Here is a 25,174-nt window from a genome sequence, read left to right as displayed (position 1 = left end):
TCCAAACCTTTAAAAAATAAAATACTGCTTGTGAAAGTCAAATCAACAGGGAAAAAATCCCAGACCTCAGTGTATTCCACCTGGGAATCCTGGAAAGGAAGAGGGGATGGTGGGCAGGGCTAAATGTTTTGAGCATGATTGCATCTATTGGCCAAACTCTCTCTATACAGGTGGCCTCTGTCTCCACATTTCTCCACGATCAGGGTCAAATGCCATTGTGTGCAGTCACTGGGCTGCTCATTGCAGGGGTATTTATCTAAAGTGAATGCCTGGTAAAGTTTTGCTGCTGCTTTTCATTGCTGGAATGTTGGCAGAGCTGGTCTGGAGGATGAGGAGGTGTTCTGTTTGCTCCCGTATTTATCCGGCTCGCTCACTGAGTAATGCAAAGATGCATTTATTGTAACACACGGAGACATCTGAAACCCCACAGAGCCCTGGTGAGCTCTGCTTCAATGGAACTGTAAAGAGGAAGAGATCATGGAATCATGGAATGGTTTGGATTGGAAGGAACCTTGAAGATCATCTCATCCCAGCCCTGCCATGGCAGGGCCACCTCCCACTGTCCCAGGAGCTCCCAATGTCCAGCCTGGCCTTGGGCACTGCCAGGGATCCAGGGGCAGCCCCAGCTGCTCTGGCAATTCCATCCCAGCCCCTGCCCACCCTGCCAGGGAACAATTCCTGCCCAAGATGCCAAGATCCAGCCCTGCCCTCTGCCCCTGGCAGCCATTCCCTGGCTCCTGGCCCTGCAGCCCTTGGCAATTGTCTCTCTCCAGCTTTCCTGGGGCTCCTTCAGGCCCTGCAAGGCCACCCTGAGCTCAGCCCAAAGCTTCTCCTGGCCAGGCTGAACAATGGCAGCTGTGCCAGCCTTTGCTGCCAGCAGAGCTGCTCCATCCCTCTGCTCATCCTGGAGCCTCCTCTGGGCTCTCTCCAGCAGCTCCAGCTGCTCCCTGGGCTGGTCCCAGGGCTGGGGCAGCTCTGCAGGTGGGGTCTCACCTCAGGGGGCTCAGGGACAGAATTCCCCCCCTCACTCTGGGGTTCAGGGCTGGGGCAGGTCCAGCTCTCACCCACAGCACCCCCAAATCCTTCTCCCAGAGCTGCTCCCTCTGCTCATCCCCAGCCTGGACTGATCCCAAGGATTGTCCCAGCCCAGGGGCAGCACAGCCCTTGGTGGTGTTAAACCTCCAAACATTCCCATGGGAATGTTCTGGAGCTTGTCCAGGTCCCTCTGGACGGCCCCATGGTTCAGATGAGACATTTCCCCTTCCACAGTTCCTCATCTCCTGTTGGGAATGGAGCAGCTTGAGCAGGAATCCTCTGGGAGACAACAGAACCAGTTTTGATTCCACTCCATTGTGTTTAAAAGTGGTTATTATAAAAATTCCAATGCCTGCTGCCGATTCCTCACTGTCCAGCAGGGAATACAGTCCTTGGCAACGTGGATGGCAGATGCAGTTGGGACTGATTAGAAGTGGTTGAAAGGTTTCCTATTTGTTCCTAGAAAATCACTGTGGATTAGAGCAGCAAATGAGAAAGAAAAAATAAAAAATAAAAACTAAACCCCTCCACAAAACCAGGCTTCAGAAAAGTCCTAAAAATGGCTGTGTTTTACATGAAGAGGGATTTTATTTAATCGAAAATGAAAACTCTTGGTGGTTTAATATCTTAAAATTAAATATTTGGCTTAATGAAATTGCAACTAAAGAAAAATGACAGCAATATTTTTACTACAGTGGCAAAAACAGAGAGAGCTGACACTCTTAAAAAGTATTTGCATAGTGCAATTTCTTCAATTCACTGAGTCTTAAGGAGAAAATAGGAAAAAAATCTAATGAAAACCAAATAATAAATCTAGGCCTAGATGGTGGACAAGGCTATTACACCATGCCTGGATGAATCCCTGCATGAAAAATGCATCTGTGACAGATGAAGTTAAAGCTACAGGAATGCTTGGGACAAATTGCAACACAGAAGAATTTGGAGTGATGTGGGCCAGAATTTTAATCAAATAAATAAAGTGTGCAAATGCCTTCAAATCCATTCTGCTTGAGCCTGATTTGAAACCAGTTTTGATTGCTTAAGAAGGTAACAGTGGATTTTGTGGCAGGGAACAGGATACCAGGATGAGGGTTTGAAACAGTATTAATCCTAAATTTGGGTTACATTCCCTTTTCAGATCTTTTGCTCACACAGTAACTCAGATTTGCCCTCTTAAAAAATGCACATTGTCTTTGCTGAAATCTATTTTTCTCTTTTAGGTGAGGACACTTGTGAGCTGTGCTGGGATGTTGACACCACAGGAGGGACACAACAAAAGACAAAACACAAATCCATCTTTTTCACAGGCCATTCAGAGATGTGAGAAGATGAATTTCCAGATTTTGTCCGAATGTAAAGTGAGCATTTCATGACCACCCTGGGGATGTGAAGGGCAGGGATCATCCAGAAGCATATTTTACATTTCTCATTGGATCAGAAAGCTTTGCAAATTATCATTTCCCTTTCCTGCAGCTTGCAGAAACAGTTGGTGACAAGAATTGATAATAAACTGGGCCAACATCCATTCATTTCCTCAAAATGATGTAATAGCATTTTATGCCACTTTAATAGAAAAATATTAAAGCAACAGCAAGTTTTATAGAACATTAATTTTTCTGGAGTAGGAAGCAACTGTGGCTTTGTGGCATAATGCTTAAATGGGTAATATGGGAAAAACTTCATCAGTTCCAGACTAAATGAGAGACCTGATGCTTTTCTGGTGCCTCTCATATTTCCTAAGTTTGCTGCCTGTCAGCCTTTCAGGTTTCCATATTTAACAGCAATTTTGTCTCATTGTGGTAAAAAATTTACTTCAGGTACTCATATCTATCTTTCACTCTTCTTTTTTCCCTCTGTGTCTTCCTCCACACTCAAAATAAGACATCATGTTCCAGCTTTGACATGGTTAAATTAGCCACAAAATTACAACTCACGCACTGCTGCCTGTAACTCTTGATATTTAACTCTTCCTAGACTCTCAAGCAGTGAAAAAATAATACATTTATATTTTAAAAGGGCCTGTGGAAAACACAGAGGTTGCAAAATTAGTCCTTATGTGCAAGGAAACAACAGAGCTGCTGTTTTCTGTGTAATTCCAATTAAGCCTTTCTGTGTGTATGGGTGATGATAATTACCTGATTCCTTTCTTCCCCAGGGGATCCCTATTTCATTCCACCTACAAAGAGAAAGGACAATGACCCCAAAGGTTGCTCTGTGATTTTTGACTGCTGTAATTCTGTCTCTGGCCCAGCCCACCCTGCAAAATCATGACTGAAGACTGAGTTGTTGCCTTTCTGATTGGTTCATGTGTGGGGCTCATGGCAATTGTGTGAAAGTCTCTCTCCAGCAGGAAAAAAACAGCCTTTGGATCACTCTGAGCATTGTCCATGCTTTACACATGAACATCTGGGACAAATAATTGCTTGGAGGGGTTTTCCTCTCTCCTCTGCCTAAACAGACAGCAGATATGACAAGTGTAATTTTTAGTAGCCTAATATTAGGCAAGATTTATTGATCTGGCCGCACCACGGTGCTAGTTCTGTGATGTACATGGGGATAAGTAACAGCTCTCCTGAGCAACCCTTTACAAAAAGAGAAAAAAACTCTCTTCAGGTTCTCCCCATTCTCATTCAATGATCAGAATTTTGTCTGCCAGAGAAGAAAATTTGGAATTTTAAGTGTCCCCTTACAAAGATGCCCTTTTGACCCACCCCATGCATAATCAGGATCAGGAGCTAACTCTCCCTCTGTGTCTGCTCACACTCTGCTCAGTCACTGCCAAACCCCCAGAAGTCCAAAATTAGTCAAATATGGATTAAGATGTGAAATTCCTGGTCCCAGCTGCAGCAGCAGTAATACCTGAGGATGTCAATCACTGGGACAGCCCTGCAGATCTGCCAAGGCATTTCCTTTCATCATGGTCCCCACTAAAGCATTTAAGCCACCTGCTTTAAATCCACTTACCTAATGTTGTACTTTAGAGGACCGTGACATTTCGCTGCTGTCACAAATTCATTTCAAACTCTTGCCCTGGAATAACTGGGTGGGAAGGATTTAGAGCTGCCATCAGCAGGAGCTGAGGTGGTGCTTGTGCCCTACAGAGTCAAAATACAGGAGAAGGATGAGGGGCAGCAGATAAATGTAGGATTCTGCCTCTAAGAATCTTCTACTCTTTTGACAGAATCATTTAGGTTGGAAAAGATCTCCAAGGTCATCAAGTCCAACCTCATACCTGTCTCTACATCAAATAACAAGGTCATGTCGTTTTCTCAGTGTTGCAAGAGGGCAGATTCCTTCACAACCTGTGGCAGCATTTACAATATTTTGCAGATCAACAAGTCTGGCATTTGAGCGGGCAGGGAAAAATGACATTGCCATGAATTACACAGGTAGAGCTTTACAGAGGCTGCCTTCAGTTGCTATCATTTACTTTTTGGCTGAAATCCACTGCTGTGCAGCTCGCTGTGAAAATCCTGAGTACTCCTGGAGCATGTAAGCCTGGAGGGTAACTGGGGAGGAGACATTGTACTTGTACTTTACACAACAGCAAATGTCATCCCATGGGCATTGGCTGCTGCAACTTGAATGTTCAAAGCAGATGGTAACAGAAGCCTTTTTCTAACAGTCTTCTCTGGATTTCAGTGAAAGGGCAAAAATATTATATCCCTTTGGCTCAGAACATTAACAACAGATACATTTCTTGTAGTAATTCACCGCTGTCCTTGTTATCATAATCCTGATTTGAAATGAGGATTGTAGTCAGGTGACACAGACCTTGGAAATTGCTTCTTTACATGAAAAAAAACTTTTTTTCCTGTTTCAGCTCTTATAGCTGGCATTTTCTGACCCAAAAGTCTGGAAAATACATGAGAAGTAAACTTTCATATTTGAATGAAAGTTATAGATTAATAAGAGGTGGATAGGTTCTATCTGGTTTCTATTTTAGAATGATGCCATCTCTAAGATCAATAAGATATATATCTATATATCTATACTACCCATGACAATATAAATGTGTTTTCAGAGCAGGAAAGGCCTCAGCAACAAAGAAAGCAAAATAAAACAACTCAGGCTGTAGCTGAGGCTGCATTTTACAACTCACTCAACATCAGAGAAAAACAAGGATTTGGTTGATTTGGGAAGAGGACGGGATAGAGTACACAAAGTCCAGAATACAGCAATGAACAAAGGACCTATATTGAGTGGAAAAGCTGACAAATCTGGCAAATCTGAGTAGATTTCCACGTGCTCTCCATTGTAATGAGATGCCTGCGTGCTGGAGAGCTGATGGATCACTGGCACTTGTAGGAGGTGCGTGACTGCAAAACCCGTGTAGCTGATCACTTAAAATACATCACTTAACAAGTCCTTGGTATTTTTCTGTGCCTGGCATAGATACATGGATAGATACAGCAAACCCTGGTCCAGCATCTCTGCCTCGTGGAGCAGTGGCTTTGCTCGTTTTCAGCCTGTTAGAGCAAGAAAACAAAAATTCACTTTTGTGAAACTCTGGTTTTCCTCTCTGTCCTTTCATGAGTTGCATCAGAGCACACTTTACTGCTTTATCAGAGCACACTTGTCTTTAAGAATATGAGGAATCAGTCACGTCAGCTCACCTATTCCAGTGAGCTTCCCTGTGTTTGTACAGCGTGGAACAGTGTGAGCAACTTCATGTTCCAGACAGAGAAGGGCTTGAAATTTTCTCCCTAATTTTCTCTACATCCACACAGAATAAAAGGAAGACAAATGCCTCTCAAGGCTCAGAATGAAAACATAAAATTTCTCCTCCTATGTTGGGCCAGGACTGTATTCAAAGTGCTTTTTGTACCTGAAGGAGATGTGATGCAGTTTCACTGACAAATTCTGAGATTCTCTTTCAAATAATCACAGAGGTGTTTCAGCAGCCAAATGTAAATTTATTTTTTTCCTTCTGACATTTAGATCCATGAGTGTTTGCTTAACAGGGATTTCTTATAAAATGGTGCAAATTTCCATGTTAAAACCATTGAGCAAAAGCATTTTGGCAGGAAGAAAGTTAAATACAGAGGTGTGGCAAGGGGCAGTGCAATGGTGAGTGCTGCTGGTCGGAGTGAATCTGTGCCAGAGCTGATGCACAGGTTCTGTTCAATCCCCTCCTTCCCTCAGTTATCTTCTCTGTAAAACAAGGACAAAACCAGGCTCAAGTGGACAGAAACAGAAAAGGCAATCTGTGTTCCACAGTCCAGGAAGCAAGGGAAACACTTCACACAAATCTGTGAGAGGAGGAAAAACTGCTCCTGCTCTTTGCAGAGGGAGGGAGGAGAGCTTTTCTTTCCCTCCCACTCTCTCCTCCTCACCCCTCTGAGGACTACAACATATTTACTCACAGGAAATGGTCTGCAAGGCTCAGGTAGAGAATATTTGCACAACATTTGGCTCCTGGAGAACACCACGCAGGAATTAGCATTCTGTGGCAAAGCTGACTGTAAATGTTACCCACAACAAGTGGAACAACCCAAAAACTTCAGGATGGGCTGTGACTCACATGCCTGTAATGATAGCCCTGGAAATTCTGCTGCTTTCAAACACCAGCATCAGATACCAGATCAAGATTAATAACTGCAGCCCAGTTTTAGTGAGCACAGAAACTCAGAGAGACTCGTGTGTGCAAGTAGAGGAATCAAGAGTCAGCACTGCCATAGATGTCCCCAAAATAATCCCAAATCATTAAGATTTTGTGATCACTTCCCACCAAGCATAAACAATTCACAGAGTTAAAACAAATGTTATACAAACAAACAAATGTTGAGGTTTTGGGTTTGTTTTTTTTTTTAAGATGTAATGATGGGTTGCTCACAAACACATTCAGGCTGTGCTAGAGGATACTGACTGAGAATATAAAATATGTTGCTTATTTACATAAAAAGACATCTTTAGCTTGAATTTTAAACCCATTCAAGTCAGTGATAGCTGCCAATTTTAGAAAGAGTCCAGTCAGGCCTTGCCAGAGAAGCAAATATTGCCTTGCCTGGGATACCAAGAAACAATAAATTTGATGTGCTGGTCTGTTGCCCTCCTTTTCATTTACATGTGCATTGCAGGCAGGAAAGGAAAGGTAACTTGAGTTTACTCAACCAGCATTCATTGAAAAAGCCACGTTTGCAGAAATCACATCCTGTTTTGCAGGGGAAATGCAGGGAGAACACAAAGCACAGTTGCCATTCTGGATCAGCTGTTGTGTGAAGGGCTCTGACCCTGTGGTAACCTGGTTTTCTGTGTCCTCTAGGAATAAACCACACCTGAGCTTAATAAACCACACCTGAGCTTAATAAACCACACTTGAGCTTAATGAAGTGTAAAATCTCTCATCAGCTCCTTCACCTTTGTTCAAGTGCAGTTATTTAATACAAACACAAAAGCTGTCCCTACATAAAATATAAAGGTGAGTTTGGAGGAGCTGGGACTGTAAGCAGGAATCACAGCCCAGCAGCTGTACAGGGTTTCGAAGCAGATAATTTGTATTTCACAACAGTGAAAGAAAGATGATCTTTGCGGCCTTTTATGGAAATACTTCAGTGTCCCCACATCTCCACCAGGAACTAAAAGGTAAAATTAGGAGAAATTTGTTTATTTTGCTCACTATCATTGCCTGCTGCTGCTTCAGGATAAATGGGAATGAAATTCCAAGGAGCCAACTTTTCCAACATGGAGCCATTTGAGTGACTTGTTACACTTCTCTTTGACAACACTAATATTTAAATTTATTTTTAGTTTGTGAGTCTGTCTTACAGCATCGACCCACTGTCCTGAAAAATATACACCAAGAAATCTTGTTGCTGCAGTTATTCAGCTTTGGGGTGACCTTGTTGTGGTTTTCTAATATCTGAAGGAGCTGACAAGAAACATGGAAAGAAACTATTTCCAATGGATGGAGTGGACAAGGGGGAATGGTTTAAACTGCCAGAGGGCAGAGCTAGATGGGATGTTGGGCAGGAATTGTTCCCTGGCAGGGTGGGCAGGGGCTGGGATGGAATTGCCAGAGCAGCTGGGGCTGCCCCTGGATCCCTGGCAGTGCCCAAGGCCAGGCTGGACATTGGGAGCTCCTGGGACAGTGGGAGGTGTCCCTGCCATGGCAGGGCTGCTATTGGATTTAAGTTCCCTTGCAACACAAACCATTCTGTGATTTTATGATTCAGAGAGAAGTTCAAGATTAAAGTCTCCAAAAATTAATTTATCTCAGGGATGGTAGATGGGGCTAAGAAACAAGCATGGACTGATCATGAACTGAGCAGGAATAGGTGAACCCGCTGAGAGTATTAGAATTAAAACTTTCTGGACACAAAATTAATAGAGTAATTATTTCTGAATAAAATTGCTAAATTTCTAAATTTCCCCTATGAAAGAATGGCTCAAAATGCAGTTCTGTAGATTTTGGGGATGCATGTAAAGTGTGCAGTGGTGAGCGTAAAGGCCACTTTGTTTGCTAAAATATCATTTGATTGGACACCTCAGTGCTGAGATAAGGCCCAGATTTAGGATTTAGCCTGCATTTCCAAACAAAAATGCAAAATAGTCCTTTTATAGCTTCATTTTGATAAGGCTTCGCTCTCCTAATCAGTCGCATTGTTGGAGTGGCACTTAAAAGGAACTGGAGCTGGCAATCTAACAATAGCAAGACCCAGATAGGTCATTGAATCACCAACTTTCTGTGAGTCACCCTCAGAACAGCATAAATTACCTAAGGTAATGTTTGTTAAACGATTTGCTTTTGACAGGGAGACATATGCTGCACTGCTGGTTCATTAGGAGGTGTTTTAATTGTTAGACTTTAGTCTGGCGTCTGCACATTGCCTTTTCCAGCTCATGCTCTGTTCAATCAGCTGAACAGAGTAGCAGGACTTCCAGTGATCAGCTCTCAGCCCAGGGGCTGGTTATTTTTGAAATAAATCCTGTCTCCAGTCTTCTAATCCTATGCACAGACATAGGTTTCTTTGTTTTCCTCTCTGCTGGGGAATAAAAAATTGCTATATTTAGTTTGGATGATGGTTTTGCATAGAACCGAGACAAAAGGTGCTACAGTTTTCAAACTAATTTTTTCTTTAATGGGTTGGTGGAAAACCTACATTGATTTTGAGCTCTTTTAACGGCAGACTGGTTTTTAAATGAAAATGTTAAGGGCTGGACTCTGGAGGCACAGGTGGCAACTGAGTCCCAAGGAAAATGAGGATTCTGGTGTTTCATTCCCCTATGTGACATTAAAGATCTCCCTCTACACCTTCTTGTTAAGCACCAAAAAATCCCTTTTTTGTTTCCTGAATTTTATTTTCCTACTTGAGTCTTCTCTCACAAAATTAATTTGAAACATTGCTCCAAGTATTGGAGATTTTTAATGGACACATTAAAAGGGGAAAAAATTGACAAAGGTTTGATACACAACTGGTGGCTATCAACTTGTGATCAAACTTCTGAGGGATGTCTAGCACCTGGGTAACAGTCATCCCTGGAATATTTTGGTTATTTTCCTGGTTCCAAGCCTTTTTGACTTCTCCTGGGCCACCCCTGTGAGTGGGAATTGCCTCCCTCAGGAGATCCTGAGAGTCCAAGCTCCTCTCCAAGACCAGGGACGTTCCAAGCACCTCACATTTCCCACACTGAGCTCCACAAGCGCCAGAAAACAAACTTTAATCTGTATCTACCCTACATTCCCTGCCACACCTGTCAGCTCACCTGGCTGGCTTCACATCCCAGAGCACAACTGTTTGTCCTCCTCCACCTGGGATATTTGTAACACCTTGGGTGATTCTGCAAAGAGACTTTCTACTGAGCTTGAGCAGGAATAAAAATTTTCTTCCGCTCTGCTTTGCAGGGACATGGTGTTTTCGTTCCAAATGCACTTTTTACCGCTTGGAAATCACTCTTTTCCTCAATAAATCAGTGCAGTTCTGGCTGACTTGTTCGTGGGAGGAGACAGAGGAGAGGGAAGTTGGCCACCTTGATTTAATTTCCTCTCTGAAGTGGAGCATATTTTGATTAAGGGAGCCACGAGGAGACATTCTCTATAGGGACTCAATATTTGAAATTTAATTTCCTTCTCACCGAGCTGGATGTTGTTGTTGTTGGAATCAACAGACAGAACAGCTGACCAAGTGATGAAAGGACCTACCAGAAGGTGCTGTGAATGCAGTTTTCATTTGAAAATTCCTGCTAATGTGCCATGGCCTTTGTCAAAAAGAGTTGCAGAGTTTATTACGCGGTAATTTTTAATTAAAACATGAAGTCTATTTTTAAATACCTAAGACGAGCTACCTGTGCAGAGTAAATTGTACAGCAGTGCAGGAACGTGAAAATTCCACATCTGGGGGTTTAAATTTCATTTACTGTTATAAAGCAGACTTCTGGAGCCACAGTTGCTCCTAATTGAAAATAGAGAAGTATTTTGATGGTGCAATGGACACACACAAGCCTCTTTTATTTTAATTTAATCCACAAAGCTCCACTTTCCTTCTTTCCTTCCCTCTATGGCAGCTGATATTTAATGAAGTTAATTAGTAATTAGTGAGTTATGTTTGACAATGACATGTATTGGGAGCTTTCATGTCCAGATTCTGGAAGCAATTTGCACAGTTTGTGGAATAGAAGTTTGTTCTTTTAAGCCTTAATCAAATGAACAATGTAAGATGTGTAAAATTTTTAATTAATTTAAATCACTTTTACTCTTCAGTGTCAGGCCAGGGTGTGATTATAAATCTTGTTGAATTCCATCTGTCTTAAGGGGATTTAAGGAAAACAAGAATACCTTTCAATCACTTAACAGAAAGTTTGATATCAGCATTATAATAAAGTTTCCTCAATTTTGCCCAAAACGTCAAGATTTTAAAAAGCAGAGAAAAAAGCAATACAAACTGTAAAATATGCAAGCAGAAAAGGAGGTATATTGAGTCAAGAATATAAAACTTGGTTATTTAAATAACTGAATGACAGGGATTTGTGTGGAGACTCATCTTTTTAACATCTAAAAAAAATCAGCTAATTAATATAAAAGGAAGGATGACAACGAGCTTTACCATATTTCCCAACAATGATTCTGTGATTTTATGATATTTTCCCTTTGGCTATTTTATACATGAAGGAATTAATTTTTTTTTTCCATTTCCCTTTTCTTCTAGCAGAGAAACTAAATGTAAAGGCAATTCTTGAACAGATTTTCCCATAAGGCTCATAAAATAAAAACAATACTCAGGATACATCTTAAAGTACCTCCACAACTTCTATGCTTATGTTTTGGGTTGGATTTTTTTTCTGGTTATGTGCATGGTAAAGGCACATATTGGACAATTGACTGTTCAATATTCTCTTTCATATTGCAAGGAAATGCAGCAAACAGACATAATCCTAGCAGTAATTCACATTAATGGTTGGCAGATGAATTGTGAATTACCACGGGCTGCAAATTGATGAATAATCAAAGGCGAGCAATAAGCAAGCATAAAGCTTCTCATAATATACTTTGTTCATTATCCTGAAGATCCCTCACTTGTGTTAATAATTCAGGGGATTTTTCTAATAAATGAAATGTAGTAAATTTGGTAGCAAATCCCACAGTCCAAATAATAATGTCTAACTCAGTATATTTTTTAAAACTGCGACATTCTTGCTGAGCATCATAAAATGCTCAAATAACAAGGCAGTTTCACTTGCATTTTAAAAACTTTTCTCCTTTTTTTCCCTAAAAAAAAACTAGAATTGCTCCAAATCATCTCCAGAATAACACTGTCCTCTCAGACCTGAACAGATGAGCCCAGAGGGCAAACCTGGTAATTGTAAAGAAGTTTTTACAATTTAAAAAAATAATAATACAATACAATAAAATAAAATATAAAGCCTAAGAAGGTCAGGTCAGTCTATCATGCTACTGACTTTTGAAGGGTTAGAATTTGGGGTTTTTTTAATCACATTCTGAAAAATGATTGGTTTCTCTCTCAGGTTTTCACATTTCCCCACTGCACAGAAATTAAAGTTCTTTCTCTTACTTTCTTAAGTCTTCATTTTTTAATTTTTGCATGAAAAATCCTCAGGAGCCTCATGCTCTGCCTCTCACTACTTTGACCTGCCTTTATTAAAACCAGATTTAAAGATTTTAAAGATTTCAACTGGCTCTTTGGAAGATGCTGGGTGTGAGTGCACCTTCATAAATTAGGGCTTCCACCTCTGATCACCATGATTAAAGGAAAAAAAAAAGGTTGTTCCAGGCTTTGTAATTTTGGTCTTAAGGCAAAAAAAACCCAACAAAACAGTTGTATCTCAGCATTTTCCACAGTGACCAAATGTTGAAAATGTCTATGTGCCAACCTTCATTTAAAAAATTATACAACAAAAGCAGAAAACTCTCTGATGGGTCTAAATTCTTATCTTGTTGAGCAGATGTTTTATTAAGAGAGCTAAGATATTTTATTAAGACAACAAATTAGTTCTACAGGACCACAAATTCACTCAGCTTGTTTAGGTTATTTAATTTCTAGTCCTTTTTATTGCTGTGTTATTCCCTGTCCTTAACATCTAAAAGAGGGTATAAGCATGGCTGGAGGTTCTGGAAGGACCTTTTGGGATTTTAATTTGCTTTTTAAGAACTTTCAGGAAACCTGAGTTGCCTTTTTGCATTGAGAGGAATTAGCAGTGGGTGTGATAGGGAAGAATTCAAAAGTTGTGTGGTTGTGGCACTGGGGGATGTGGTTCAGGGGGAACACAATGGTCCTGGGCTAACAGGACTTAATGTTTTTAGAGGGCTTTTCCAACCTGAATAAATCCATGAGAATGTAGATCATGCAGATAGGGGAGATGAAAAAGTGTGACATTTGTTATCTCTGTCCTTAAAAACAAACAGAATAAAATGCTGGGCAGTGCATCCTGAGCTTCTGCTTGGGGAGTATTGGGTTGAGAGGCCCAGCAAAAGACATAAACCTGCAGCATAAACTCTGAGCCACCAGTTCTGATCACCAAGCCAAGGAAACTTTGCTTGGAGTGGAAGTTCTTTGCAGGAAGATCTCAACTACTGCCTGCACATCTTGACTTTGCCAGTCTCTCCATGTCAGCAAAGATCCCATATAATTACGAGCTCAAGCAATTTCTTCCCTGCCTAAAAATAATCTGCTATTCCTACCTTCTGGGAAAAAAAATATTTCTGCTGGAAGCTTGCACTGTAAAACTGTGATTTTAATTAGCTCTCCGAAGTTTTGAACTGAATAAATTATTGTTATCCACAGGAAACGTTTAACGTATATTTCTGTTTACTAGGATAATTAATTTAATCCCCTTCACTCACTCTCTCCCCCTCTTTTGCTTTCCCCAAACTTGAAGGCTGTACAAACTGCTGTGAGAATACTTCTGCCTGAGAGAATAGCCAAGAAATTCTCCAGAACAATCCCTGTGCCTGAGACAACTCATTGAAAGCTTTCACTAAAGCGGGAGAAATGGCAAACAACGATTTTCAATATGCATGAGGCACTAAACAGCAGGCAGTGAACGGTGTAGGTGGCTTTAGACAGGAGAGGGCTACAGCATCACTCATCTCCTCCTCAGGTGGATCTTTCAAATAGATTTAAATCATCAGAATCCTTTCCAGGAAAACTGCAGCTGTGTGCACTGACTGCACGCAGTCCCAGGTGAATTGTACAGCTGCAGATGCCTGGTTGGGATCTGTCTGAAGTTAAGTGAGGGAAATCCCACCCTGAGGGCTTACATGAGTGTTAGGTAAAATAATTGCACCAACCTCCCTCAGAAGAATTTACAAAACCAAAGAAAGGATTGTCACTCCGAGCTCTAAGGGATGCAACTGCTTGGAAAGGCTTCAGGATTCATCCACTTAAATTATCAGGATCCAAACTCTGCTATGAAATCACAGCTCCTCTCAGACCTGTTAATGGCTGGAGGTTCCCTGTTCCTTCACTGGTGTCCCTTCCATGAGGAGCAAAGCCTTGCACCCATTTCTCTGCAAAAGACATTTGTTTTCCCAATGGTTTATTCTCCTTTTTTCCCTTCTGACAAGGTATTCTGACAATCTATTTTCCCACTCTCCAGCCTCTTCCATTGAGCTGCTCCTTACCAAGTTTTCTGTCTCTGCTGATCCTCCAGCTTTTTCTCTCATATTTCCATAATCAAATGGAGCTACAGGTTACAAGAAGGCCTCTGAGTGCTTTGGAGCTTTCTGGATTTCAAACTTCTCTGGCACCAGACCACACCTTCCTGCTTTGAAACTCAAATGAGCTTGGTGCCAGGTCAGCTGCTCTCTGTGATGGTTCATGCTGAGCAACTCCTGTCCGAGTGCAACTGTACTGAAAACTTCTAAAATGCCAGGCTGTAGCCACAGAACTGAGAAATCTCCTTCACAAGACACCTGGTACCAAACACCTTTGTGGGATCACAGAATGATTTATGCTGGAAAGGAGCTCCAAGGTCGCTGAGTCCAACCTGTGACCCATCCCCACCTTGTCCCCAGCCCAGAGCCCTGAGTGCCACCTCCAGGTGACACCTCCAGGGATGGGCACTGCAAAGCTCCCTGGGCAGCCCCTGCCAAGGCCTGAGCTCCCTTTCCATGGGCAAATTCCTGCTGCTGCCCACCCTGAGCCTCCCCTGGCCCAGCCTGAGGCCTGAGCTCTCCTCCTGTCCCTGTTCCCTGGCAGCAGAGCCCGACCCCCCCGGCTGTCCCCTCCTGCCAGGGTCTTGTGCAGAGCCACAAGGGCCCCCTGAGCCTCCTTTGCTCCGGGCTCAGCCCCTTTCCCAGCTCCCTCAGCCCCTCCTGGGGCTCCAGCCCCTTCCCAGCTCCGTTCCCTGCCCTGGACACGTTCCAGCCCCTCCAGGGCTCTCCTGCACCAGCCACAACTGGAGCCAGCCCTGGAGGGGCCTCTCAGAGCCAGCACAGAGGGACAATCCCTGCCCTGCTCCTGCTGGACACACAATTCCTCACCCAGGGACCAGTGGCCTTCTTGGCTCCCTGAGCAAACATTGGCTTTCCTCTTGTTGGTCCCAGTTTGGACAAGGTACCCACCTTTTAAAAAATGGCCTTTTTTTTTACTCCTTTCACATTCCCTAGGTCTTAGCGCAGTTATTTTTAACAGCTTCCCCAAGCAAATCCCAAAATACATATTTCGAAATCTCTCGATTTTTCCATAAATGACAATGCACGCTGTGATTGAATATGAAATGGGCTCTGAAACTAATGCTGTGATGAATTCTTTTTTTTTTTTGCCTCAGGCTTTGGTACCTGCAGGTACCAAACATTTAAATACCAAGCTGCTGAAATCCCTGGTTAGAGCCTTTCCTTGTCAGCTCCACTGTAAATATTAGGCTTTTGCTGATGCTAAATAGTCTAAACCCTGAGTCAGCTATCAAAACTCTGCAGCTCATAAGGGATCAGGCTGTACTTAGGATCTCAAGATTTGTATCTGAGTTGACTTACAGCTCACATTAAGTAAATATATTCTCAGCTCTGCCCATCACGCTCTGTTAAGAAGCACGGAAGCAGCGATGAACCTGAGCAGTAACTTTAGCTTTGTTCATCATCTGGCTTATTTACTGTTGCTAGGTAAAGCCATTTCCTGGAAGACTGAGTGAAAAATTCCCCCATCCAAGTCCTGAGGAACGAATCCTGCACGCAGGGAAATGCAGAGGGACGGGATGAGTCAGGGGAGCAGTGTGAAAATCTTCTGCAGCTGTGCCAGCAATCCATGATGCTGTTCCCAGGACACCGGAGATTTTTTGTTAATGCTGTTCTCTTCTTTGAAAAATTGGCAGGTTTTGGTTCACTGATCTTAAAAATAAAGGTGGCTGAGGGCACCCCTCTGTCACAGATTAACAGCCTCAGGTGGTGAATAACTTATTCCTGCAAACATAAATGGTCCCTCCAGGTAACAGCTGCCAGGGAAGCACAGAAAAGATGGATTTTTGCTTTGATTTGTACAGGGGACAAAAAAAAAAAATGGGAAAAGCTTATAGGTCTGCTCCTCTTGGACCCAAACAGGTTCTGAATTACAACATCCCCAGCTGAAGCTGAAAAAGAATTTCATACCAACAAGACAAGAATTTCATACCAACAAGACAAGAATTTCCATGCCAACCTTTCAACTTCTACATTTGCAAGCACGAGCAAAAAAAAAAAAAAAAAGCCAAGAAGAAAAGCAATCCTGTTTGTAGCCAATTAAAAAAATTCTACCATGCATCTTTCATTTACATTTGGTGATATGAAGTTTAAAAAAATACATCAACTTCAATTATCCTGCAGGCAATATGGACACATAGGAATCCTACTCCCACACAACTCATTTGGAGGCCAGCAATATTTATGACTAAAAAAAAAACCTTAGCAGAATTTAAACAAACACAGGCTTTTCTGGGTGAAACTTCACATCTATTTTTGTTTTCTGATAAATTAACCTCAGCAGCAACAAGAGATTCAGTGAGCTGAGGGCTCAGCTGTTGGAAATGAAGCCCACAGACTAAAGCAATTTCAATGACCTAAACTTGTAGCTCTGAGAGGTAATTCCTTCAAATCAAGAACCACTTTATATTTGATAGATATTGCCAGGTAAAATCTACCAAAATGAGACATCTGTATTTTGAAAAATCAAATTTCTTCTTACTAAAGAGAGCACTGCTCTTTTCAGGTTGGGATTTTATAGCATTTACTCGAAGTATTGTTTCTTTTGCCACTTTAGGATCTTCTGTGAGTCTATTAAAGCAGAAAAATCATCACCACTGCAGTATGAAAAAATCCTACTCAGGCTTTCACCCTTCCTAGGGAAGAAAAAAATTGATCATGGACCCAAAACTTCCTTTACTTAGTAGAAAATTCTATTTTTATTTCCAAGAAAGCTTCCTATATTGTGTGGATACCCTATCACATGAAGAAAAATCACCACAGTTCTTGTTTTTTCTCAACATATCCACATCTCATAAAATAATATTAAAATCAGGGACTTCCAAGTGAACTTTAATTTGATTTTAAAGGATTAATTAGTTAACAAACCAACAAAAATCCCATCTCAATATTATTTCCCATTATTTATCCCTTAGTTAAAAGGTTTTGTTCTCAGTAGCAGTGAGGAACAAGGAAAACAAAGCAGATTTTTTATCAGAATCTCAGTCATAACCTGATACATAAAAACTTAATGTGATGTGCAAAATCACAGCCTCTTTTAGCAAGAAAATCTGTTCCCTCACAAATTAAAATTCCAGGATGGATATTGACCATCCATATTCCCATTAAATACTTGGAGCTGTGTTATTTATCACTGCATAAAATGCATTGAAGATCTGATTCAGAAAACATGTATGTGTTCTTCACATAAGCCTGATAAAATATTTGCACTTATAAATATTTTGTGTATTTAAATATATATAAAGAAAATAGAGATTTGAATAAATATGGGGACTGGGTGTAGGAGTTCCTTATCATGTTTAGGTAGAGGTAAATATCTACAAATATTTGTGCATGCATGGAAAAAAAAATCCTATTAATAGGATTTCCAGTTCCTCAGTCTAATATTTTCTTCATCTTCATCTTAAAAAGCTGTGCTCAAATTAAAGAAATACATGGAAATAGAACCATAGAAAGGTTTGGGTTGGAAAAGACCCTAAAAACCATCCAGTTCCAGCCAGGGACATTTTCCACTAGACCAAGTGGCTGCAAGGAAGTTATAGAAAATCCTTTGGAAGTACAGAATCCAGTCTGATACAACATAGGAAAAATCTGTTTGTAATAACAGAAAAATCTCTCAGGGTTTATTTTAAAGCATAAAGAGCAAGATGAAAGTGTACCCATCATAAACTGCAGGAATATCTGTGTACAGTAATTGTTTGATTACTGAGGGACATGAGGCAGAACACGATGCTGCAAATTCCAGCACCCAGAACAATCCCTGTGAAGCCCAAAATGTTTTGTTCAATACCTTCCACCAGCTCCTTTTCATGATGAACCTCAAGCTTTACCACTCCTGTAGAAAATAATTCCACCTATATTTTGATGTAGTGTCACGTGTCAGGGATGATGCCCAGCAGATACATCATTAAAATTAATGGATTAAAATTAAAATTAAAAAGAGTGTAGGAGGAAGGTCAAGAAGCTGCATTTCAGGATTGAGGCTGAAAAGTCCCTTTTAGTCCATCTTTTATACCTTCAATGAACACTGCCTCACATTTCTAAGAGATGCACACACTGTGAAATCTGCAGAGATATTTTTATGGGCCTAATGAAAAGTATTATTAGTTTACATCCTAATCTTTACTAAGTATTTTAGGAACACAATCTAATGAATAGCAGAGACGGCTGTGTTTTCACACCATAATTGCATTATGTGTAATTCAACCCCGTTGTCTCCTCACCAGATGGTGCCCTGGTAGAATTTAGTGGGTATATAAATGATGGATTTGGACTGAAATAAAATCAACCTTCGCTTGTGAAGTGCGTTTTACATTCCAGCACTGATTTCAGGACAAAACCCTGGAGTGTAAAAGCTGGAAAATCAGCAGAGGGAAATAACAAAGGAGTGTTACAAATGAATCATTGCAATTCAGGCTCTTCATACAAGACACTTTTCTGCCTGCTCAGCTCTCACTGATGTGGAGATATAAAATTACTATTTATGAAATTTGTGGAGGGCACAATGAGTGCCAAATAACATCAAGGACCCAGCAGTTAGACAAAGTCACCTGATTTGCTTGTTGAGCTGAGCAAATTGAGGAATTCTGCAGGTAAAGAGTGGAAAAAAAGCAAAGTTGTAGGAGCAAAACTTTTACTGTTCTTCCAGGAAAACTTGGAGCTTAAGAACAAACACTAACAGAGCTTGTGCAACAGTCTCAAAGTCACAGCAGACACAGAGCTCAACAAAAATTATGTTAAAATTATAAATCTTTGTATTTCCATGGGGAGAAGCAGCAAAAAGATGATTTTGTAAGGGTAGAGGCAAGAGTGATATGGGTTTGTTATGATCAGAAAATGAAAAGTGGGAGAGTGCTACAGGAAAAATAAATTTACCCAATGGCTGGAAAAACAACTGCACTGTGTAAGATGTGGATATTTGACTGGACCATCAGTGTTTGATGCATCAAGGGACCCAGCTAACGTTTCTGAATATCTTGGGGGGTGAGAAAATAATTGATAATAAAGGAAACTTCAGTCTGGTGCAAATGGGTCTTAATGAATGGTGTATAAATAAATTCGCAGCAGATTTAAGACACTTATTTTTAACAGAAGTGTGATCAGTCCTGTGTGAAAAACAGCATGATGCCTTCCATTCACAAGAAGATGAGGGGAATTATTTGGAATAGATGCTTAAATCAAAGATCCTTTATTGAAGGAAGTAATATTAGATTTTTTGGGTGACCTTTTTAAACCTTAAAATCTCAACATGGACCAAAAGTAACCAACATAATTCACTTGTAGAGGTAGAAATCAAAGCAAAGGTGTTGCTTTTTTAATATAAATGGACTATGTCACGTTTGGATCCGTTAGATCCACAGAGACAGGAAATGTATGAGTTTTCCCAATTTTATGATGTTTAAAATCCAATTTTTCCATAAAAGTAAATATCAGGTAGTGTTTACAGCTTTTTCTCCCTTACTTATTATTCACACAGCCACCTCCAGTGAAATCTCTGTCATTTGAGCTGCCAAAGGTGTTCACCACTGAAGCTCTTGATGGGAATTGGGATTTTTAGTAGGATGCAGCCCCAAATTCCCCTCAACTCCTGCAACACGACAAAGGTTGGAGGATTTGGCTGTTAATCCTGGGGAATGACAGCCAGAAAAAAAAAAAAGGCTGACTCATCTCCCCAGTCCACCCATGAAAGCCCCATCAGGCTGTTGTCCCTGGGAACAACACTGTGGGGGCTGTGCATGTGCAAATGAGCACGAAAGCACAGCTGGCATTTCTAATTCCGTCCAACCCAAGAGATACGTGATCTCAGAAGGATCTGAGTTAATTACACCGACTACATCAAACCCAAATACTGAATTCCCAAGTGAAAGATAAATAAATCAATCAATAACTCTGTGCTGTGTGCCATGTAGAAGTATTGAAACATTTACTTTCCATCTGGGTGCTCTCTAATTTTTTCTCGTCGCGTATTCTAATTATGAATAATGCTCAGAACTCAACACGTGTTTACACCTCTTCACTGTTCCAAACCCTGCTGAGAGAGTACAACTTGTTTGCTCTCAACTTGTGATTTCAGAAGAAATAAACCCAATAACGATTCTGTAGCACAAAGGATGTGGCCAAAATGTAATTTCTGTGAGCAGAAGGAATAAAATGGCTTTTTGAAGAAAAGGTCTTCCTTTCCTGGTTTGCCACCACTGCAGAAAAACATCACTTTCCTGCCATATTGCATTTCAAGACAAACTCCATTCAGACAGCATGGAATTCTTATCATTCCAGCTTTAAATCCAGGCTGGAGGTGCTTTTGTTATAGTGAATGTGATTCCCAACAGTTTTGACAAAAGTTACAGTGAGAAAAGCTCTTTTCTAACAATCCTTACCACAGCATTTAATTGTTCCACACAATTTTTCCAGCACAAGGAGGGACTTGGAGAGCCTCATGTGGGTGAGAAGAGGATGTGGAGATGGAAGGAAAGGCTAAAAAGTTGTGGCACAGCATTTACCAATTCCATTGCTAGAATTGTGTTTATATTACATGAAACCCTGAGAGCAATTGACTCATGAGGAGCTCTCATGTTATATGCAAAAAGTAATTAACAGAAAAAACAAGCTGAACATAAATTCCTCCAGAATTCAAGTTGTGGAAATATCAAGCCCAATGCTGAGCAGAATTAACAGAGTTTATTTTTCTTACATTCATGCTTCAATTGATTTTAATAATTTTTAATTTAAAAACCACTGATTTTTAATTTTTTTGTTACTCATATGCCAAGCAGGCTGTTCTATGAAGATATATAGAATAGTATGGGACAAAAATTCTGCAAATACCTGATATCAGCTGTGATATCTGTGATACTGTGAAGAAAATACTGGATATTAAATATATATATATGTATAAAATTGGGTTTTTCCGAGTCATAGTCAGAAGTGCAATCCCAGAGTGAACAAAATCCTGACCTCCAAGTGACTCATTCCAGCTGCTGCTGGATCACTTTAACCCCCAGTCAGGGCTCATTTGACCCTGAGAAACCCACACAGCCTCTTTCAAAAGCAGGAGGAGTCCCTGAGCTCAAGTTTTTGGCTGTAGGACTTTATTTGTAAGCAACCCTGGGAAGTGAAATGGTTCCATGGGTTACATTGCTCACATTTTTCTCTCCATGTGCGTTCCACCAGGCAGGGAGAAGAAGTCTCTTGTTTAGCACCTCTAAATAAAGATGCTGAATAAGTGACAGCTTATTTATGAAATATTGTATCGTTTGGTACAACTACAGCTGGCACCAAAATCCCCTAAACATATGTGGTTGTTTGCAAACGTGTCCAGTGAAGGTGAAAACAATAATATGTTTTGCCTTTAACCTTTTGCACCAGAAAATGTTGGATAAAAAGCAGAAAGTTTTGTGAGTTATGGGATTTTTTTTTTTTTTTTCAAATACTCTGCTTAAAATAGGCAGAGAAAATTTTATTATAAGCACACACGTAAGCAGTTTTCACTTGACTGCCTGTTTTGTAAGTGAGAGATGTTCATACCAGTGCTTGAGATCAGAGAATCATGGAATTATAGAGTGGCTTGGGGAAGGGGAAAGAGAAGGAGAAGGGTTTTTGGAGGGGTCCTTGAAGATCATCCAGCTCCAGAGTGGGACAGGGGCAGTGACACCTCCCACTGTCCCAGGTGCTCCCAATGTCCAGCCTGGCCTTGGGCACTGCCAGGGATCCAGGGGCAGCCCCAGCTGCTCTGGCAATTCCATCCCAGCCCCTGCCCACCCTGCCAGGGAACAATTTCTGCCCAACATCCCATCCCTGCCCTCTCTCTGTCAATCTGAAGCCATTCTCCCTTGTCCTGTCACTGCACTCCCAGGCCTCCACCTCCGTGGTCACTTCAAAGTGGCTTCAGGGCTGAGCTGAAAGGCAAATTGCTAAACCAAAAACAAAGCATTTTCCCTTAGAAATATATCCAGGGACAAATCAAGGGCAAACCTTGCTGGGGGACAAACTCCAGCTCTCCCCAGAGCTGGGCAGGGCACCCAAAGGTGCTCCTGCCTGAGGAGCAGAGGAGCTCAGCGAGCTTTTCCCAAACTGCAGCACTTCCCACCTGCTGTCCTAGAGTTGTCACACAAGAGCCTGACACCCAGAAAATTGGGATTGTTGGCCCTCCCACGTGGCTGCTCCACTCACCTGCTGGCAGAGCAGATGGGATTTATCTCCAGCTCCAGCCTGTGTAGGCCTGACAAAGCCAGGCCTGAGGGGGTCCAGCACCATCTGAGGCTGAAGCTGAGCCTCAGCCTGCAGCACCATTCAGGAGACTCTTCTGGCTGAGCAAGTCCTTTGCAAAAGGTGCAATTTTCCCATGGTCAGGCATCAAATGAGTGACAGAGCTGGAAACAGAGCCCAGGAGTCCCCAGAATCCCAGAAGGGGCGAGACTGGGAGGCACCACAGTGGTCCAAACCCAAGCAGGGCCATCCTAGAGCACACTGCTGGGAAATCCCAGATCAAAGAATCCTAATTTATAACTGACAGGGTCAGAAAGCCACCACAGAAAGGTGAAGGTGCCTCTGCCAGCCTTCAGGGAAAGAGTCCTGCTGACAAAGAGCAGGATTTCACTATTCAGTGTAAGAGTTTGATTTCTAAATGAACAGACTCCAAGAAACGGTGACTTAAGACTCCCTCAATATTTCCACGTCCCCTGTCTCCACATTCCCAGCAGCTCAGCACATCTAAAAATCACATCAGCATCTCTGCTGATTTTAGTGACTGGTTGCCAGAAAATGGTACAACCAGGAGAAAACAGGGCTGTGCTGAGTAAGCTGTCATCATTTACTCACAGAGTAGACAGTCACAAGCACAGAAGGTGCACAAGTTCAGGCTGTCTCCCTCTATCTTCCAAGCCAGTGCTCAGTTTTTAACATTATTTGGACACCTCAAGTCTCAGCAGTAAGTCTGAAGTGGAAAACAGTCAGCATTTTCAGGGTGCAAAAGCCCAAAGCCATGTAGGAAACAAAATGTCTTCTACTGAAATAAAAGTGATGCTGCAGACTCCAGGAGCAGGAAATCAGAGTTGGGAGAACTTAGAGCTGGGTTTGAACCTACAAAGTTTCAAAGAGAATCAAAGATATAACTACTTATATAAACAGGAGGTGGGGATTTTATATATCTGTATATCAGCATGCAAGTACACGTTGCAATTATATTAACATTTAATAACTTGTGCTATTCAGTTTATGTACACAGACCATATTTTAAGAGAGTAACATATTTTCATGGCATCCCTATATTAAGCAGTTCCTCCTTTCTGTACCAGGAATAAAGCACAGATGAACTTCTGAACCCATTTTGCTGCTGTTAGGTTAGGGGGGAAAAAAAATACTTATGTATTTTATGAATGTCCTTGTGGACAGTCAAGATCCAGTGTCCTAAGAAGTTTCCCCCATCAACCATCAAGAGCATTTCAGAGATGATAAAATACTTCATAAATCTTCCCAAGGAGCTGATAAAAAATGAGCAAGGTCATAAATCCTTAACATTTACCTTATCTTAACCTCACTGAAGAAACACTTTATCAAATGGAGTTAAATATACTCAACCAGTAAAAGGAATCAATACAAACCATAAAAGAGATGGCCACAGAGGGGTGAGTGGAAATTCTGACAGTTCACAAAAAAAAGGAGGCAGAGAAAAGCAGGAACTGGAAAGTTCTGCTGAGCTCCCCAGCGAGAAGATCTCTGTTAACAGATTTTTATCCCCAGCTAATTAGGACAGTTAATATGTCTCTAGCAATGAATGTGGATCGAAAAGCCCCATAAATTGACAATCTACCTTTTTTTTCCTTCCCTACTGAGTGCAAACGAAATGGTCTGGTGTGATACAAATGACAGGCAGAGCAAGTCACTGCAGCTGTATCCAAACATTCCCTCATTAGCAGCAGCCATTAACCCTCAGCCAGCGGTCACTGAGGGCAGGCCTGGGCATTTATAACCTCCCCAATTTACACCCACCTCCCCCCAGAGTCACAGGGACCTCTCATCAAAGGTGTTTCCTGCTCAACCACAGAGCCTTTCACAAAGTTAGGACCAATTAAAACTCAACTGGAGCTGCACAGTTGGCCTGTCCACACACCGAGCTGGGCTTTTGAGTCAGCTGGAGATGATAAACTAAAGCTGCCTAATGTGTCCAAATCCATAGTGGTTTTCAGCAGGAAATTTGGGGTTTTCACTATTTCCTGTCCTCCTGTCCCTGGCAGCAGAGTACAGTCCCCCACCCCGGCTGTCCCCTCCTGCCAGGGACTTGTGCAGAGCCACCAGGGCCCCCTGAGCCTCCTTTGCTCCAGGCTCAGCCCCTTTCCCAGCTCCCTCAGCCCCTCCTGGGGCTCCAGCCCCTTCCCAGCTCCGTTCCCTGCCCTGGACACGCTCCAGCCCCTCCAGGGCTCTCCTGCACCAGCCACAACTGGAGCCAGCCCTCGAGGGGCCTCTCAGAGCCAGCACAGAGGGACAATCCCTGCCCTGCTCCTGCTGGACACACAATTCCTCACCCAGCCCAGGGGCCAGTGGCCTCTTGCCCTCCTGGGCACCCCTGGGCTCGTATCCAGCCCCTGGCACCGGCACCCCCAGGGCTTTTCCAGCTTTTCCAGCCCCTCTTCCCAGGGGGTTGTTGTGACCCAAGGGCAGGACTCAACACTTGACCTCGTCGACCCTCACACCGTTGGCCTCATCCCATGGATCCAGCCTGTTCTTATCCCTCAGAGACTCAGGACATGCTGTTGAGACAGAAAAGTGAAAAATTCCCTCTCAAACCCATCAGTAATCTCAAAGGACCTGATTCAAACCTATTAAGTAATTGAGACTCTTTCTATTAACTTTCTATTTCTATTCAATTGGCTTTCCATTTGATCCCACGCACCAAGAAGAAAATTGTCTTTCTTTTAAAAAAAACAGTTTGAATTAAAAATCATTTCCAGTGAAAGGACCTTCATACTCACATATTTCAGAAGTTTTACTGATGCAATTCAAGGAGAAAACCTT

General features: G+C 42.0%; 2 long non-coding RNA genes across 2 annotated transcripts; one reads left to right on the top strand and one right to left on the bottom strand.

Annotated features, from left to right (window-relative positions):
- Nucleotides 1-1,702: 1,702 nt before the first annotated feature.
- LOC147653879 (uncharacterized) lies at nt 1,703-5,504 on the bottom strand. The gene is made up of 3 exons (XR_015285355.1): nt 4,268-5,504; nt 4,000-4,130; nt 1,703-3,211 (listed from the first exon to the last, which is right to left on the bottom strand). It is a non-coding gene; the product is annotated as an uncharacterized LOC147653879 (long non-coding RNA).
- A 1,895-nt stretch (nt 5,505-7,399) lies between these two features.
- LOC111929297 (uncharacterized) lies at nt 7,400-14,668 on the top strand. The gene is made up of 3 exons (XR_015285354.1): nt 7,400-7,456; nt 7,547-7,620; nt 13,369-14,668. It is a non-coding gene; the product is annotated as an uncharacterized LOC111929297 (long non-coding RNA).
- Nucleotides 14,669-25,174: the final 10,506 nt, after the last annotated feature.

Source organism: Cyanistes caeruleus, chromosome 3, assembly GCF_971803275.1.
Source record: "Cyanistes caeruleus chromosome 3, bCyaCae1.hap1.1, whole genome shotgun sequence".
Lineage (NCBI taxonomy): Eukaryota > Metazoa > Chordata > Aves > Passeriformes > Paridae > Cyanistes > Cyanistes caeruleus.
The sequence above is the reverse complement of the archived record's forward strand: the minus strand, read 5'-3'. Positions and strand labels throughout refer to the sequence as shown.